The sequence below is a fragment of the Capsicum annuum genome, chromosome 9 (assembly GCF_002878395.1).
Source record: "Capsicum annuum cultivar UCD-10X-F1 chromosome 9, UCD10Xv1.1, whole genome shotgun sequence".
NCBI lineage: Eukaryota > Viridiplantae > Streptophyta > Magnoliopsida > Solanales > Solanaceae > Capsicum > Capsicum annuum.
The window spans coordinates 214,475,434-214,494,007 of NC_061119.1; the positions used below are offsets into that span (position 1 = coordinate 214,475,434).

Below are 18,574 nucleotides of genomic sequence, written 5' to 3' on the forward strand. Positions count from 1 at the left end.
GTGGCACCTATGTGAACATAGGCCACAGGATGGGCGGCGCCTATGTAAGGAATTCTGGTGATTTAAACACTCCGTGTTGAGGACAAAGTGGTACTTTTCCACCATTACTTAGCCCTAAAACATGAGATTTTGTTCTAAGGACCCCAAAATACATATTCTTTCATCAAAAGTGCTCAAGATTCTCCTTAGGGTTTCAAAATAAAAACCCAAATAGTTCAAGATTTGACCATAGGTTTTCAAAGATAATTACATATTTGGAATCAACAATCCGCAAGCTTCAAGACATATCTATTATCCTTGGAAATAGAGGTACGTGGGGTTATCCAAAAATCTCATGGGTGTAGTTTTTGAGAACATGCATGCTTTTAAATGGGGGTTTTCAATCAAATGCTAATATCTTGCTTTCAACCTGATTTGTAAGTCATTTTCTTTATGTCATGGGAATTGTTTGCCTATTCACTTCAATGGTTGAAACCATGCATATGTGATTTGAGATTTTCCATGGAAGTTTGATAAATATGAATGATAAATTGTTTTCCAATTCCCATGATAATGTTTCGATACTCCATATTATATTGTGATCAACAAAAGAGAGTATGAATTTGAAATAAATATTGTTCACCACTTGTGAACGATGAAGCACCTTGGTTTTTACATGATTATGCATATGTGGATATGATATTGATGACTTACAAGTCGGGTATGACGATACCTTACAGAATACTAAATGTGATTGGATAAGATGAAATTTGAATGCATTGATTTTACATGAGAAAGGTGGATGCCCGAAGAAGGCATTTGCGACACAAGGGCTCATCGCTGGAAAAACGTGTTTGCCGACACGGAATATTAGAACCAGGCTAAGTGATCTTGTGTACTTGACTTCATGTCATTCCCAAATTAGGACTATAGGTAGGAGCCCGAGCCAAGTGATCTTGGGCACTACCATTGGGTCGAGACTCCATGCTGTGTGATCTTGTGTGTCTCTCCCTCACTTATACTCTAATCTCGGTGGCAAACGAGGTTTTACAATTGGTGTAAATTATGTAGGGTATTCCACCTAGCTCAGTTGCATTCATTATTGTAGAGAAAAACTATTACATTACACCCATGTTCTTTCAAATGATTTGATACGAAATTGCTTTATAATGGCTCTCAACTTTTTTTTGTAAAAATATTATGTTTTTCTTTGATATCTTTGCGTGCCAGTACTTTTGTGCTGACCCCCTCCCCTCTCCAACCTCTCAGGTTCAGAGGCCCAGTCTCGGGGTCAAGAGAATCAGTAGATCATTCAGACAGAGTTCCAGAGACAAGTGGTGAGCCTACTATGTTTCGGAAGGTCTTATGTCCTGCAGTCCTTTTATCTTATATTCAGTTTTATGGTCTGCTGGGGGCCTTGTCCCAGTTTTCAGATAGACATTGTTTCAACCAAGTAGTACAGATTTTGCAGATAGTTTTAGAGATGTTAATTTAGATTGTGGGACACTATTCCCCATTTTTGTTTTCATATGATTCTTGACCATGTTTCCGTTATATTGTATTTCTTCTGCATTACTTTGATCATATGAATTAGGTGCATGATTACCAGACAGATAGGGGTGTTTCGGGCCTCCATGGTTCGAAATGCTCGTCATGGCCAGATCCTGGTTCGGGTCATGACAGTTTAGTTGCTTGTGGTTTGCTAGTGTATTACCTAGAGGTAGAAAATTTGAGTATAGAGTAAGGAAGGCTATGTTACTAGAACTTTCTACTACACAAAAAGGATCTAAACTGTATGATTTGGACAACAAAAGTTGTTTCATTAGAAGAGATTCTACTTTTCAAGAAGAAATGTTTCCCTTCAAAGTTTTGCAATCAACTGAGGATGCTTCTCCACTACTGGCTCCATTTTTGGACCTTTCACAGTTGAAAGATCATGCTTTGTCTATTCAACAGCCAGTGCTGTAACCCTCAGACACACTCTACAGGAGTTGTTGCACCTTTACTTCATGATGGTGCCTTAGAGCCTGATTCTCTTGCTGAAAAAGAATCTCATGGGAATGATTCACATTAGGAACATGTAGAGACTGATGTTCCATCTGGTGAGGAACCTTCAGTACTTCCATATGATAAGGCAATTTTAGTGCCACCAATACATGCAGATCTTGTTTAGATTCAATAGACCACTGGAGGGTGTTAGAAAAACGCATAGAACTCGCAAACCTGCTATATGGATCAAGGATTATGTTGTGCCCAAAAAATCTAGTCCTTATTCCATTACTAATCATGTCTATTATGATAATATTACTATAGGTTATAAAGCTTATTTGCAAGCTTTCTCAGTTACTGTGGAACCCACCTCATTTCATGAAGCCTCTTAAGACAAACTTTGGATTGATGCTATGTAGCAGGAGATACAAGATTTAGAAGACAACAACACATGAACTATAGTAGATCTGCCTCCAGGAAAAAATTTAATTGGCTCAAGATGGGTATACAAAATTAAGTACAAAGCTAATAGTAAGGTGGATAGATATAAAGCTAGACTGGTTGCAAAATGTTACACTTAAAGAGAAGGTCTGGATTAACATGAGACCTTTTCCCTAGTTACAAAGATGGTTACTATCAGAATAGTCCTCAACCTAGTAGCCTCTAATGGATGGGATCTTTATCAAATGGATGTAAATAATGCTTTTTTGCAAGGAGATTTGCATGAAGACATTTACATGGATCTCCCTCTTAGTTTTCAACAAGCTGGAATATCTAACTCTAAGGTTTGCAAACTTAGAAAGTCTTTGTATGGATTAAAGCAGGCATCCAGACAATGGAACATCAAGCTTACTGAAGCTCTTCTAAAAGCTAGTTATTCTCAAAGTGCCAATGATCACTCATTGTTTATCAAGAAAGAAGGGGCTGATTTGGGAGTCTTCTTAGTTTATGTAGATGATTTGTTGATCACTGGAAATTCTTCTCAGCTAATTCAAGAAACTAAAACTACACTACTTGCTAACTTCAAGATGAAAGATTTGGGATGTCTAAAATATTTCTAGGGAATTGAAGTTCTAAAGTCCAAAGATGGAATCTTGCTAAATCAGAGGAAGTACGCCCTGCAACTCATTTCAGAAGCTAGTCTTAGTGGAGCTAAAGTTGTAAGCACTTCATTAGAATTCAACCACAAGTTTACTAGTGTGATGTTTGATCAACATTTTGGCACTACCAATGATCCTGAGCTAGAAGATATTACTGCCTATCAGAGTTTGATTGGGAAGTTGTTATATCTGACCATTACCAGACCTATGTTTCAGTGTATAAGTTTTAAGTCAATTCATGCAACATCCTACACTGGGAGGCAACACTTAGGATAGTTAGATATATCAATAACTCACCAGGTCTTGGTGTCTTACTCAAGAGAGGAATAGGTCCTACAACATTACAGGTTATTGTGATTCCGACTGGGCGTCATGTACCAACACAAGGAGGTTGGTCACTGGTTATATGGTAAAACTTGGAGACTCCTTAATATATTGGAAATAAAAAAGCAACAAACCATTAGTAGAAGTTCTGCCGAAGCAGAATATAGCAGTTTGGTAGCCCTTTTTGTAGAATTGGTATGGCTAGCTAGGTTACTTAAGGAGCTGCATGTTCCAATCATGTATCCTATACCTATCTTTACTGACAGAAAGTTAGCCATTCAAATTGCTAAGAATCCTATATTTCATAAGCAGACTAAGCATATTGAGATTGATTGTCACGTCATCAGAGAGAAAGTGAAATTCAATTCCATCAGCCCTCAATATCTTTGCACTGCCTTGCAACTAGCAGACATTCTTACTAAAGGTCTTGGTGCCCAATAACATCATCTCCTTTTGACCAAACTTTCTGTGTCAGACATCTTCCATCCTGCAGTTTGATGGGGTGTATTGAGCTGCTACTGTTGAGTTGTACAATTAGCTTGCAACTAGCAGATTGTTAGAGTTTCTTAGAGTGGTCATGTGATAATCACGTGTAGCAGTTGAGACGGGTTAAGTCGGTGCTACACTTCTATATATAGAAGAGATAAGAGGTGCACTAGTTCAGTTTTCAAGTTAAGAGAGAAGACACAATATAGGAACATGTAAACTCATGAGTTTCTTAATAGAGTTTTAGCTTCTGCTTCTTTTCAATTCAGTGATGTGTAGAAGTTATCAGTAAGGCTATAGACATTTGTTATCCAACCTTTTTTCAAAATCCTTAGTGCACGGGACTTGTCGATACTTATAAAAGTTTTCTAACATTGAATCATGAAAATAAATGTAATGTAACATTATTGTTTCATAAACTGCTTAACATTACTAATGAATTGTATGACTACAATACAAGCCTTTGTGCAATAATCACTTCCATGCATCTATAAATTTTAATCTGTTCACTACATTGTAATAAATCCTTTTGCCGAGACCTCAAGCCCAACTTTTGAAATTACACTGGGTATGTTGTTGAGACCGCAATGCTTCTAAGACAAACACATCAACAGCATAAGTTACTGATATCTTTCACATAGTTCTTGAGAAATGCTTCTAGAGAACTGGCCATATCTATTGGGACTTGCTTCCAAATGCAACTACGACTTTAAAGCTGCAAGTTGTAGGAGGACAATTGTGTTAAAATAACACGATTTGCATAGTTACAAACACAACAACAACAACAACATACCTAATATAGTCATACAAAGTGGAGTCTGGTGTAGAGAGAGTGTTTCCAATAGACAAAGTTGCAAAAAGAGTTATGTAAAAACTAAGAAATTAGGCAATTTCAGTCTGCACCGGCTTTATGCCAATGCTATTATGTACATGCTAAATCATGAAATAGTAATCCCAATTGTGTTCGAACTTTCCATTTTGGACTAGTTACGGAATATCTATGGATAGAACCAAACCTTATTCTGTATGCTAACTCAATACTTTTTGCAAATCAAATGTAGTCTTGATAATTGAGTCATGTTCAATTGTGCTCCTAGAGCTGGACATTTTTTTTGATCCTCCACCCTTATCTTATTATTTCTTTATTGACTTATTAGGTCACAAAATATAAGTGTCAGGCAGCTAATATGTATTAAAAAATTGGTGATTGGTACAAAAAATTTGCCACGGTCTTTTTTTTAATATATCTTTACATAATTGCATAAGTGACATCTGGGATGGGTTATGCAGACCTTTGCTAGTGCCTCATGGAGGTAGAGAGGTTGTTTTCGATGGACCCTCGCTCAAATGCAATTCAGAAAAAGAACATGACAACAAAAATAGAGTTCTTTATTTTTAAAATGTAATAAAGGTATGTATCTGCATAACCATCTTTTAATAACTTTTAATCTTAAAAAAACAGTTGATGTGTTGTTCCATTTAAATAGATAAAAGCACTTACCCCACATGCAACAATAATTGTTCTCATCCCAATTTATCAGAAAGCAAACACTTCGATAGACACTCAGAGAGGTATGCCATTTTTCTCTTGATTTTAATCATGATTACTTGCTACTATATCTTTTTGTTTTTATATACTCACATTTGTGTTCTTTATAGTATTTTGTTGCAGTGATCAGTTGATTCTTCCCAACTTTCTTTCTGTATTCCCAAACAATCATTGAAAGGTTAGTTTCCCTTAATTACTCATTTTTCTGAGTTAATAACTGTTAATAACTCATTTTTGAAATAGAGTAAAAAAGAAAGTCGGCCATTCTTTGTTAAGCAAAGGAAATATCTGTTTCCTCCATGTATACGGTGGAAAACCAAGGTCCATTTGAATTTTTTTGTCTGAATTTGATATGACATGAAGTTGAAGAAAGTAAAGAAGGTTTTTGACTCTTGTAGTCTTAGACTAAAATGTCCTTTAATTTTATCATCTGACTTTCTAGAAAAGTTAGAAAATCCCACAAGTGGGGTATCAGGAGGGTGGGATATACACAAACCTTACCACTACCTTTGCAATGACACGAGTAGTTATTTTTGATAAACCCTCGTGCATGAAAACCATTTTACTTTTGTGATTGACTGAGCCTATCTGAGTGTCGGATGAAATAGTTAAGAGATTTTTGCAGAACTTTTTGTGCGTGTCTATTATTAACCGGTAATTATATGTTATTTCCTTTATTTATTATTTCCCTAGTCTTTAACCAAATTCAAAGAGTTAGAGATTAATAGATTAAACTATCAAAGTGCAAAATCATCTGTACTAACATAACTGACCTGAACATGAAACAGACTAATAAATCGCCTGACCTTGCTTAGTTTATGCTTGCGTTTTTTGCCAATCTGTGTATCACGGTATCTCTAATACCATTGATATCTTGCAACCTGCAGCTTTCAGGTCATAGTCACATTGGACAAAAGCGAGAATACACTAGATATGGCTCATGCAAGTGTGGATTCTCTTACGAGAACAATAGAATCGCTCTTGACATCCAATTCGCCGATGCAATCTCTATCCTGTGATCACAAGAAAAATTTTGCACTCTTCATGAAAAAGTTAGTTCGTTGGAAGAATTTGTCAAGAACTTTGAGAAAAGCAATGTATCTGGGGAACTGACAGATTTGGAAGTGCAGATAAAAGAAGTTGCAAATATTGTTGAACAAACAATTCAACTAGGAGTGACTGAAGCTATATTGGAAAATGATGAAAATCTGAGAGAAAAGGCACAAGAGAGGCTTTCTGATAGCCTGCAACAAGTAGCAGAGGACATAGATCGTATCTGGAAAGAGTCAACAAATATTCAAGATAAAGAGAACGGGATGAATTTTCAATGGTTCAAGATTTTTCAATGCTTCATGATTTTTCAATTGTTCAATATTTTTGAATGGTTCAGCAAAACATCAAAGGAATACACAAATGTTGAGAACAGTATGGTTGGACATGACGATCAAAGGAAACGGTTGGTAGAGGATCTTACGAGAAGCTACTCTAGTGAACCCAAAGTCATCCCGATTGTCGGGATGGGAGGCATAGGTAAAACAACCTTAGCAAACGAAGTTTACAATAATGAATCAATTCTACGCCATTTTTATGTTCGTGCCTGGGCTACTGTATCTCAACAACAAAACATAAAGAAAATTTTGTTGAGCCTTCTGCAATCAACGATCAAAATGGATGACACGGTTAAGACGAAAGGTGAAGCAGAGCTACCGTACATGCTGTAGAAAAGTTTAAAGAGAAAGAGGTACTTTATTGTCTTGGATGATATCTGGAGTTGTGAAGTGTGGGATGGCGTGTAATACCCCGCATTTTGGACGAGAACGAAAATCGTCATTTCCTTCACGTAAAGGGTCCAAGAGCCATAAATCCAATGCAAGTTCAGTGTGTTAATAGATTAAGTAGTGTGGAAACCTATTTGAGCATGAATTGAGATCTTAGAGGTCCCTAAGCTCAAGGACAAGTTGAAAGTTTACCTATCGTTTGAATTTAGTAAGCGTTGAAACTTAGGTCAACTTCAATCTACCATTACTCTTTGTATATATTGAATTAGAGTGCCTACTATATATTAAATGAAAGGTATTCGAATTATCTTTTGAACGATACCAATTTTGCAAAAATCCGACATCCGAGGAAGAAGTTATGGCTTTACAAAGTGGAGTGTGATGTGCAGCATAAGGTGTGCGACGCACACCCTTATTTATGCCATAAGGTGTGCAACACACAACCTAATGTGTGCGATAAAGAGTGCGCCGCACAACCTATATTATGCGATAAGGTGTGCGCCGCATATGTTATTACCCAAGTGACATAAACACTCTGTTTTTGGGGAAAAATGGTCCTTTTCCCACCCTTATTTAGCCATATACAGGAAATTCAGTTCCCAAATACCCCAAAATACAACTTCATTCATCAAAATTGCTCAACAACTCTCCTTAGGGTTTCAAAATAAAAACCCAAGCAACTCAAGATTCTACCATGGGTTTTTGAAACTAATTGCATATTTGGAATCCCTAGAACGTAGGCTTCAAGAAGCACCTATCATCTTCGCATATAGAGGTACGTGGGATTATCTCAAAAATCTTATGGGCTTAAAAATTCATGTTTTAAAAATGGGGGTTTTGAAATTAAGAATATAATCCCGTTTTAAACGTTTTATGATATTGATTTGGTCTTTAAGCCTATTCCTGAAGTGGTTTGATATATGATATATATATATATATATATATATATATATATGCATGTATTCCAAAAAGATGTTAACTTGAGAGCATGAATTATATGAAATCCCTCTCTTTATATGATCTCGTTTTAAATTCTCATATGATGTGAAATGTTTGAAATCATCTTGACAAGCGTGACATGAAATATTTTGAAAATGGTCATGGTTTTGACTTGCAATGAGAGGGTTGTTATGTTGAAATATGATGAATATAATGGTTGCATGAAAGAATGATGTGATATTGATAGCTTGCAAGTCGGGTATGACGATACCCTACAGAATAAGATATGTGATTGAATTAAATAGAGTTTGATGCATTGATATTACATGAGGTAGGTGGATGCCAGAAGAAGGCATTTGAGTGTAAGGGCTCATCTCTGGAAACCATGTTTGCCAACATGGGGATTTGGTACCAGGCTAAGTGATCTTGTGTACTTGACTTTATGTCATTCCCAAATTGGGACTATGGTTAGGAGCCCAGGCTTAGTGATCGTGGGCACTACTATACTTTATTGGGTTGAGACACCGTGTTGTGCGATCTTGTGTGTCTTTCCCTCACTTATACTCTAATCTCCGCGATAACCGAGATTTGATAGTTGGTGTAAATGTTATATGTAGGGTATTCCACCTAGCTCAGCTACATTACATTGTTGTTCAAAACTATTACATTATGCCCATGTGTTTTCAAATGATTTGATATGAAACTGCTTTATAATGGCTCTCACCTATATTTGGAAAAAATGTAATATCTTGTTTTTTATTCTGTGCGTACCAGTACTTTTGTATTGACCCCCTTCCCTCCCGGGTTTGGAGGCACAATTTAGGGGTTCAGATAACCAGTAGATCTCTTCCGATAGATTTGCAGAATCAAGTGGTGAGCCTTCTATATTTTGGAAGGCCTGATGTCTGTCAGTTCATTTACCATTTAGTAGTTTTGGGTCTACTGGGGGCCTTGTCCCAGTTTTCAGATAGTAATTTGTTTCAGTCATGTATTAGAGATTTTGCAGACGGTTGTTCAGATGTTGATAGATGTTTTGGGACATTATTTCCCCTTTGTTGATTTGATTTGATTTATGACCATGTTTTTCGTAATATTGTGTATCTTTCGCATATCTTATTACCATATGAATTATGTGCATGATTACCAGATAGATAGGGATGTTTCGGGCCTTCATGGTTCGGAATGCTTGTCACAGCTAGGGCCCCGGTTTGGGTTGTGAAAAACTTGGTATCAGAGCACGGTTCATGGTCCTAGGGTGTCTGAAAAATCGCATCGGGTAGAATCTTGTTTATGGGTGTGTAGCGCGCTACACTTATAAGCAGGAGACTACTAGGCGTTTAGGAATATCTCTCTTTCTTCATGTTCTAGTTTGTGCAATAGAGTCAGAATGTTCCTCTTTTATACTCTAATTCGTGCTATCGTGTCGCCCTTACGAAAGTAAAAAAAAGTCATCCCCAATTCTTTCATTACTCAAATGTCCTCAGATATGTCTCATTATTGAGGTGATTCAAACGCAAAAGTTTAGAATTTAAATGGTATGGTCCTTGCTGATTGAACCATATAAGAGTTAAAATTTGTGCAAGGACTTGAGAAGAGTCTATTAGTGGTTCAATGTGTATTAATTCCGATGTAAACATTGTTCCTGATGGAATTGTGCTTTTCATCTTGAGGTATTAATTGCATTTAGTCCCCTTCAAATTTATGTTACAAATGTCATTCTTAAGGGGGAATGATGTGTAGTAGAATATTGGAACTGTATTTCCACCCGAATAGTAGTATGCGTTAAAGTGTTGTTGTCATGACCTATTGGTAGTGAAATTAGACCAAGAAGTTGGTGATGTGAAGTCACAAAGTTAGAAGTCAGAGCGAAGGTGACTTGTATGTAAATGAATATTTTAGTTGAATAATCGATGTTCGAGAATGATTTACCCCCTTATGGTGATAGACTAATGTGGTAACTTGTAGCATGTGTGGATGGTATGGTAGTCTGTGGAGGAAGTGTTTGACTCCGATTTTATTTATACAGAGTAAGATGTGTATTCTTAGTTCATTGGATATTGCATATTAAATTTGTATCTCATGTAATCTTGTCATCAAGGTGTTGTTGAAATAAAAAAAAGTCTAGTGAAGCCGTGTGGGGCTCTTTCGATTCACTAGCATAGTTGACTTGTAATTCATCTCATTTTCTTGTTCAAAATACAAAATCAAAGTCTAGTGAAGCCGTGTGAGGCCTATTTCGATTCACTAGCAACTTGTTGTTCTTGTGTTGGTTTAATATATCTATATAGCTGAATTTGTTTGCATGAGATTGAGTTGGTAAAGAGGTGATTCGTCCTTGTGTGGTAGTTTAGTAGAAGGTAGAGAAGGAGTTGTTAGTTAGGGTGATTTGTCGGTTGCTTGAAGTGTGAAAATGACTATATTAGCCAGTAAGTTGTAAGTATAGACTCATGGTTGTTTGTGGAATTTGAAGGTAGTCTAAATGTATGTTTGGGTAAGTAAGTAAGAGATGAGAAATCCGTATAAGTAGAAAAGATTGTATGGGGTTATAATATAAGATTAAGGTTGATTATGTCTATTATGTAACTTTACCCCTTGACCTTCTTTTCGTTGGGTAATTGTAAAGTAGTACTACTTGTGAGAAGGTATGTAGTGATTTTTGAGGTGTTTGTATAGTATGTCCCAAATTTTATGGACTAGCATATTATGTTGCATTTTTCAGTAGTGATAGATGATTGGTACAGGACTATATGCTTGAATTTAATGTAGAATGTGGTGATAAAAATAGTGGCATAAGATTAATGATGTATGTTTTGTGGGAAAAAATTAGTAGGCTTGATGTGTTAAAATAGTACGTGCTAATGAGTTATGATAAGGAAGACCGTAAGGTCAAGATCAATTATTTGTTGTTTGGAAGTTCTAGTGTACTAGTGTTTCTTGATGTTTATTTCATGGTATCCAAGTGAGAATCATGCGCAAGGTTGGGTTGTAAATTCATGTTTAGCACTAGACATTAAGTTTTGAACAATTGATGTCCATGAAGGTGGATGTGATGATTTCTTGGTTAATGATACTAGTTTTATGGAAGTAATCTAATAGGCTTGAACGGTATATGCAAGAGCTTAAGTTTATTTGATTCTTAGTGAAGTATGATGTTGAATATATAATTTAGAAGTATGCCCAAGGTGATCTGAGGTTACGGTATTTTCTAAGACTATTACACATTTTGTGTGACGAATGGTACCATTGAGTTGCTAGGTGTAGAAAGACTAGTTAGATGGTATATGGTGTTCTAAATAGCCAAGTTAAGGACTTTTGATTGATAGTGTTGAGCCTTTTTATATGATCTTGATTCTCATAGTAGAGAAATGTAAGTTTGGAGTCGCGATATTAGTAGGCTATGTCGGAAGTAGTATGATTCATTGAAGGCTTGGTGATATCCATGTTGAGTGCTCGATTCTAAGTTTGAGTTTTAAAGGTTGAACTAATAGAAATAAGAGTTAAAGCACTAGAGGGTGTGCACTCCGACTATGGGGATATCCATGAAGACTCGAAGTTAGTAAGTGTGCAAGTATTACTACTGGGTCTATAGAATGATAAAGTGTATCTCAGAAGGTAGTATTAACAGTTGGTTTTCCACTTTCAGGTTTAGTCATTCGGGTTAAGTGCCATGATATGCGAGTATAGTAGTTTTCCAGACCCCAGAGTACAGTGAGTGTACTTCAGTTTAGAGTCTAGTAAGGGATCTCCCAAACTTAATATGATGGCTTGAAGCTAAGGGGGAGATGATAGAGCGAATAACCAAGTCAGGCTTTCAGATTCTACTAGTGATGTCAGTATGACATAGAACATCAGAAGGGAAGAGTGAGGCTCAACCCATTCTGGTCTCAGTATTTTTCAGTTATCCTAATACCTACTCATACCTCACATTGCAATTCCATGATCATAGTTCATGTTCATGTATATGATAGAAAATAACGTGCTCTTCCAGATTCCTAAATGTGGAACTTCAGTTCATTCAGCCATCGGAATCACATTCCATATGTTATGAACTCTAAATTGAGGTCATACAGCTCATGACTCATGTATTCATGCTTTATAGTGTGCTCAGTTCCCATAATTCATGGTATACTCGTTACGAGAGGTGGAATATAGTTCATAGCCATGTATGCCCCAATTCAGATTTTTTTTTCTTTGATAAATCCCGGATGTTGATTTGCTATTCTCCAGGCCTCAGTTAAGTGTTAAGTTTCATATAACATCCTTCCATGCTTCAAGATCTTATGTTCTAATCTTTAGTGACTCCTCTTTATCTGATGGTAGTGGTGATGAGTAAATGTTTCTAGTTGGTGGAAGATCATAGTATGCTTATTTTAGATAAGACCATAAGTGTGAAGTAAGGTTGGGGCCAAGTTTTTGATGCATGTGATGGTTATCTGAAAGGGGGGGGGTGTATGTTCTTGGGGTAGAGTGTGGGAGCTATATCAATAGATGGTTAGTAGAATATGTGAAGTGTGTCTTTATGAGTGTTTACTTTGAAGTTCATATTTGGTAATAAAGATAGGCTTGAATGACATGTTGGAATTTTTGTTAAGGAACGCTATATGCGCTAGCGACGTCGTAGTAATAGTTCAGAGTTAGCCATTGAAGTGGTAAGACATGATAGGCTTAGGGTGTGATCTTTTAAGAGATATAGAAGGTGGAATCTTATGGTTGAGACTTGTATTGTGGAGGGGCATGTAGTATTTTGCGAGTTGGATTTAGGCCTAATCATGGTAAAGAGGATTTAAGTTACTATAGACATTAGTAAAAAGATTTATAAATGTAAATATGAGAACAAATAAGTTGGATCGCATGAATGTGGTATCTACGGGTAATAGTACAGTTAAAGGAGTATTCGAGGAGTGTGCTAATCTTTAAAGTAAGAAGTCGCATTGACGAAGGCCTGGAAATTCTATCCTAATTTATGAGTTATATGTCTATATTCCAGACCACAGAGTAGTGTAAATGTCGTGATTTCCTTCAGTTGGATGTCTTATGTAATCCATACCCATGATTCGTGGCTTCCTATTACTGCTAGAACTTCTTTAGAGAGAGTGTTGAAGAGATACTCCAGTTAAGTGGCTAGTATAATTCTGTAATTCAATTTAACAGTTGGGCAGACAAGTTACTATGGTTTTTCCACCTTTTCATCCAGTCCTACTATCCGAAGTCTCATGCGTATGGCCATTCCCAAGAGATAATCTATTCCATCCATATAAATTGTGAGTTCAGTTCATTCCAAGGATCATGTTTCTGATTCAGCTATCTATTCATGACTCGGTGCATAAGAGTCATGAATATTTCAAGGGAATCCTAAATTTTCAGCACGAATCAGCTTCTTGAATCAAGAAAAGTCAAGTCAGCTCAGAATTCAGTTTCATAATAGAAGTTTAAATATTTCAGATCCGTTATGTCCTTTCTTAGAAGACACATCATGTCCGCGTTATTCCATACCTTTAAGCTTGAACAAATTCCTACCAATCATTCGGGGACGAATGATCCCAAGGGGGAGATAATGTAACACCCCACATTTCGGACGAGAATGAAAATCGTCATTTCCTTCACGAAAAGGTTCCAAAAGCCAGAAATCCAATCTATGTTTAGTGTGTTAATAAATTATGTAGCGTGGAAACCTATTTGAGAATGAATTAAAATCATAGAGGTCCCCAAGCTCAAGTTGAAAGTTCTCCTATGGTTCGAATTTTAGTGAGCGTTGAAACTTAGCTCAACTTCAATCGACCATTACTCTTTGTATATATTGAATTAGAGTGCCTACTATATATTAAATGAAAGGTATTCGATTTATCTTTCGAACGATACCAATTTTGTAAAAATCCAACACCTGAGGAAGAAGTTATGGCTTCACAAGGTGGAGTGTGTCACATAAGGTGTACGACGCACACCCTAACTTATGCCATAAGGTGTGCGACGCACAACCTAATGTGTGAAATAAAGAGTGACTTAAACACTCTGTTTTTGGGCAAAATGGTCCTTTTCCCACCCTTATTTAGCCATATACACGAAATTCAGTTCCCAAATACCCCAAAATACACCTTCATTCATCAAAATTGCTCAAGAACTCTCCTTAGGGTTTCAAAATAAAAAACTAAGCAACTCAAGATTCAACCGTGGGTTTTTGAAACTAATTGAATATTTGAAATCCCCAGAACGTAGGCTTCAAAAAGCACCTATCATCTTCGCATATAGAGGTACGTGGGGTTATCTCAAAAATCTCATGGGCTTAAAAATTCATGTTTTAAAAATGGAGGTTTTGAAATTATGAATATAATCCCGTTTTAAACATTTTATGATATAGATTTGGCTTTTAGGCCTATTCCCGGAGTGGTTTGATATAGTATGTATGTCTATGCATGTATTCAAAAAAGATGTTAACTTGAGAGCATGAATTATATGAAATCCCTCTCTTTATATGTTCTCGTTTTAAATTCTCATATGATGTGAAATGTTTGAAATCATCTTGACAAGCGTGACATGAAATATTTTGAAAATGGTCATGGTTTTGACTTGCAATGAGAGGGTTGTTATGTTGAAATATGATGAATATAATGGTTTCCTGAAAGAATGATGTGATATTGATGGATTGCAAGTCGGGTATGATGATAACCTACAGAATAAGATATGTGATTGAATTAAATGGAGTTTGATGCATTGATTTTACATGAGATAGGTGGATTCCCGAAGAAGGCATTTGAGTGTAAGGGCTCATCGCTGGAAATCGTGTTTGCCAACATGGGGATTTGGTACCAGGCTAAGTGATCTTGTGTACTTGACTTTATGTCATTCCCAAATTTGGACTATGGTTAAGAGCCCAGGCTAAGTGATCTTGGGCACTACTATACTTTATTGGGTCGAGACACCCTGCTGTGTGATCTTGTGTGTCTTCCCCTCACTTATACTCTAATCTCGGCGGCAACCGAGATTTGACAGTTGGTGTAAATGTTATATATAGGGTATTCCATCTAGCTCAACTGCGTTACATTGTTGTTGAAAACTATTACATTATGCCCATGTGTTTTCAAATGATTTGATATGAAACTGCTTTATAATGGCTCTCACCTATATTTGGAAAATATATTATATTTTGTGTTTGATTTCTCTGTGTACCAGTACTTTTGTATTGACCCCCTTCCCTCCCAAGTTTAGAGGCACAGTTTAGGTGTCCAAATAACCAGTAGATATCTTCCGACAGATTTACAGAATCAAGTGGTGAGCCTTCTATATTTCGGAAGGCCTGATATCTGTCAGTTCATTTATCATTTAGTAGTTTTGGGTCTACTGGGGGCCTTATCCCAGTTTTCAGACAGTAATTTGTATCAGTCATGTATTAGAGATTTCACAGACGGTTGTTAGATGTCGATAGATGTTGGGGGACATAATTTCCCCTATGCTGATTTCGTTTGATTTATGACCATGTTTTCCGTAATATTGTGTATCTTCCGCATATCTTATTATCATATGAATTATGTGCATGATTACCAGATAGATAGGGGTGTTTCGGGCCTTCATGCTTTGGAATGCTTGTCACGGCTAGGGGCCCGGTTCGGGTCGTGACATGGCGTGAGACGATGCTTTCCAACTGAAAACAATGCAGGGAGTCGAATACTGTTGACTACCCGTAACAACGAAGTACCCTGTTACGCTGGTACAGAGAATCTTTCTATGCAGATGGACTTAATGGATCAAGATGAGAGTTGGAACCTTTTTAAAAGTGCTGCATTCTCAAGTGAAGCATTACCATATGAGTTTGAGACTGTTGGGAAGCAAATTGCAGATGAATGTCACGGGTTACCACTAACTATTGTCGTGGTTGCTGGACTTCTCAAATATAAAAGGTCAATAGAAGATTGGAGAAATGTTGCGAAGATGTCAAGTCACTTGTCACAAATGATCCTGATGAATGATGTTCACGTGTGCTTGGGTTGAGTTACAATCACTTGACTAGCAATCTAAAAACTTGTCTACTGCATTTCGGAATTTTCCAGAAGACAGTGGTATAGCAGTGAAGAAATTGATGAGATCATGGATGGCTGAGGGGTTCCTGAAGTTGGAAAATGATTTGGAAGGAGAGGCTGAGAAGTGTTTGCAAGAGCTTGTCGATAGATGTTTAGTCCTCATCTGCAAGAAAAGTCTAGATGGAACAAAAATTAGATCATGTAAGGTTCATGATCTAATATATGACCTGTGCATGAGAGAAATTCAAAGGGAGAACATTTTTATCATGAACGACATTGTGTTTGGTAACTCAGATGCAAATCATGTTCCTTCAGAATGCCAATCTCTCATGCAAATGCAGCCCTTTAAGCGCGTGACTGGTGATGAAATTGATTCTTCACCCTGTGGTCTTTATAGGGCTCTTCTTACCCCTGTACATCGCCAGTTGAGATATCATGACAACAGCAATCTTTTGAAACGAACCCGTTCTATTTTCTCTTTCGGTGGTTATTTTTCATCTTTTATTCTCAACTCAGAGCTTATTTATTTCAAATTACTCTAAGTCTTGGAGCTAAGACACATAGAGATTGATAATTTTCCTGTACAGATACTAAGCCTCATCTGGTTGAGGTACCTAGCATTGCTCTTCCGCGGGGAAATGTTTGACATACCTCCAGAAATTTCCAAGTTATGGAATCTGCAGACATTCAATGTTAAAGGGCCTAATCGATCATTTGTAACTTGTCCAATGCAAATTTGGGGACTAATGCAATTAAGGTATCTCACACAGCCCACATTTTATTTGCCAGATTGCCCAAGTGGATCTTTTGACAAAGGAAGGCACTTGGATTTTTCAAAGTTTCAAACTATTTCTTACTTGTCTCCACGTTGTTTCACGACGGAGGTTATTGTGGGGATTCAGAGTGTCAAAGAATTAGGAATCTGTAGATATGGAAATGTGACTGACTTTAATGGGCTTCTCACCAATCTTGTCCATCTGCAGCAACTTGAAACATTGAGTGTTATAATTTGTTGTAACCTTTTGCCATCAAGTGCAAAAGCTTTTCCAGCAACGATCAAGAAGCTGAAGTTAAACAGTACTTATCTAAGTTGGTCGTATTTGGACATCATAGGTGAATTGCCTAACCTTGAGTTGCTGAAGCTGATCGATGATGCTTGTCTTGGCAAAGAATGGCATCCAAATGTTAAGGGATTTACTCGATTGAAGCTTTTGTTAATTGAAGATAATCGTCTCAAGAACTGGAAAGCCACAGATGACAACTTTCCTATCCTTGAGCGCCTCAGGATTAGAAGTTGCTATTATTTGAAAGAGATACCCATTGAGTTTGCAGATATTAATACACTACAACTGATTGAGTTAAGAGACTGTCTTCCCGAACTTGAGGAATCTTCTGCACGAATTCAAAAAGAACAAGAAGACCTCGGAAACAACCCTGTGGATGTTCGTATCTCCCATCGGAAACAACGCTCAAGAAGTTTAAGTTGGAAAGAACTTTTCTAAGCTGGTCGTACATGGACATCATAGCCGAGTTGCCTAACCTTGAGGGGCTGAAACTGATGTGTAATGCTTGTGTTGATCCAGAATGGTATCCAAGTGTTAGGGGATTTAATAAATTGAAACTTTCGCTAATTGAATTTAATGATCTCATGTACTGGAAAGCCACAAATGACAATTTTCCTGTCCTTGAGCGCCTCATGATTAGAAGTTGCCATCATTTGAAAGAGATACCGATTGAGTTTGCAGATATTAACATGCTACAACTGATTCAGTTAAAATGGTGTCTTCCCGAACTTGGAAAATCTGCTGCACGAATTCAGAAAGAACCAGAAGACCTCGGAAACAACCCTGTGGATGTTTGTATCTCCGATCCATGTAAGTATATAGTATTTATCAAGGTTACACTCTGTTTCTCATTTCCACGTCATGTCATACAGTTGTTACGAGATCCTTAGATAATTTGCCTCCGTGACTTTATTCAGTTACTGATGATGAAGATGATGACGACAATGATGATGATGATGAAGAAGAATAAATATCAGATGCTAATGCTGCAGAACATGATGATAATGAAGATTCAGATGCTGATGCTGCAGAACTGATGAGTTATAGACTGTTGATGTTAGTTCATCACACAATGTTTTTCATAAATGTAAATGTATTACGTTCTTCGGTTTTATAGAGTCTATGAAACGTGTTGTGCATATACCCCATATAAAAATTAACTATTTTTAAAGAACACATATTATATCATAGAAAAAATATAAAAATTAAACTTTTGAATAATCATTTTTTGATATATTATCAAGGTTAGTGAGATAAAGAATGTTTCGATTATAGAATCTATAAAACTATGCATCAATATTTGCAGCTCATTTCTTGAATTAGTAAATAATTGTTAGTTGAGATGTAATATAAG

At 36.7% G+C, this 18,574-nt stretch overlaps 1 pseudogene; it reads left to right on the plus strand.

Moving 5' to 3' along the window:
* Nucleotides 1-2,594: 2,594 nt before the first annotated feature.
* LOC124887200 lies at nt 2,595-17,658 on the plus strand (annotated as a pseudogene).
* Nucleotides 17,659-18,574: the final 916 nt, after the last annotated feature.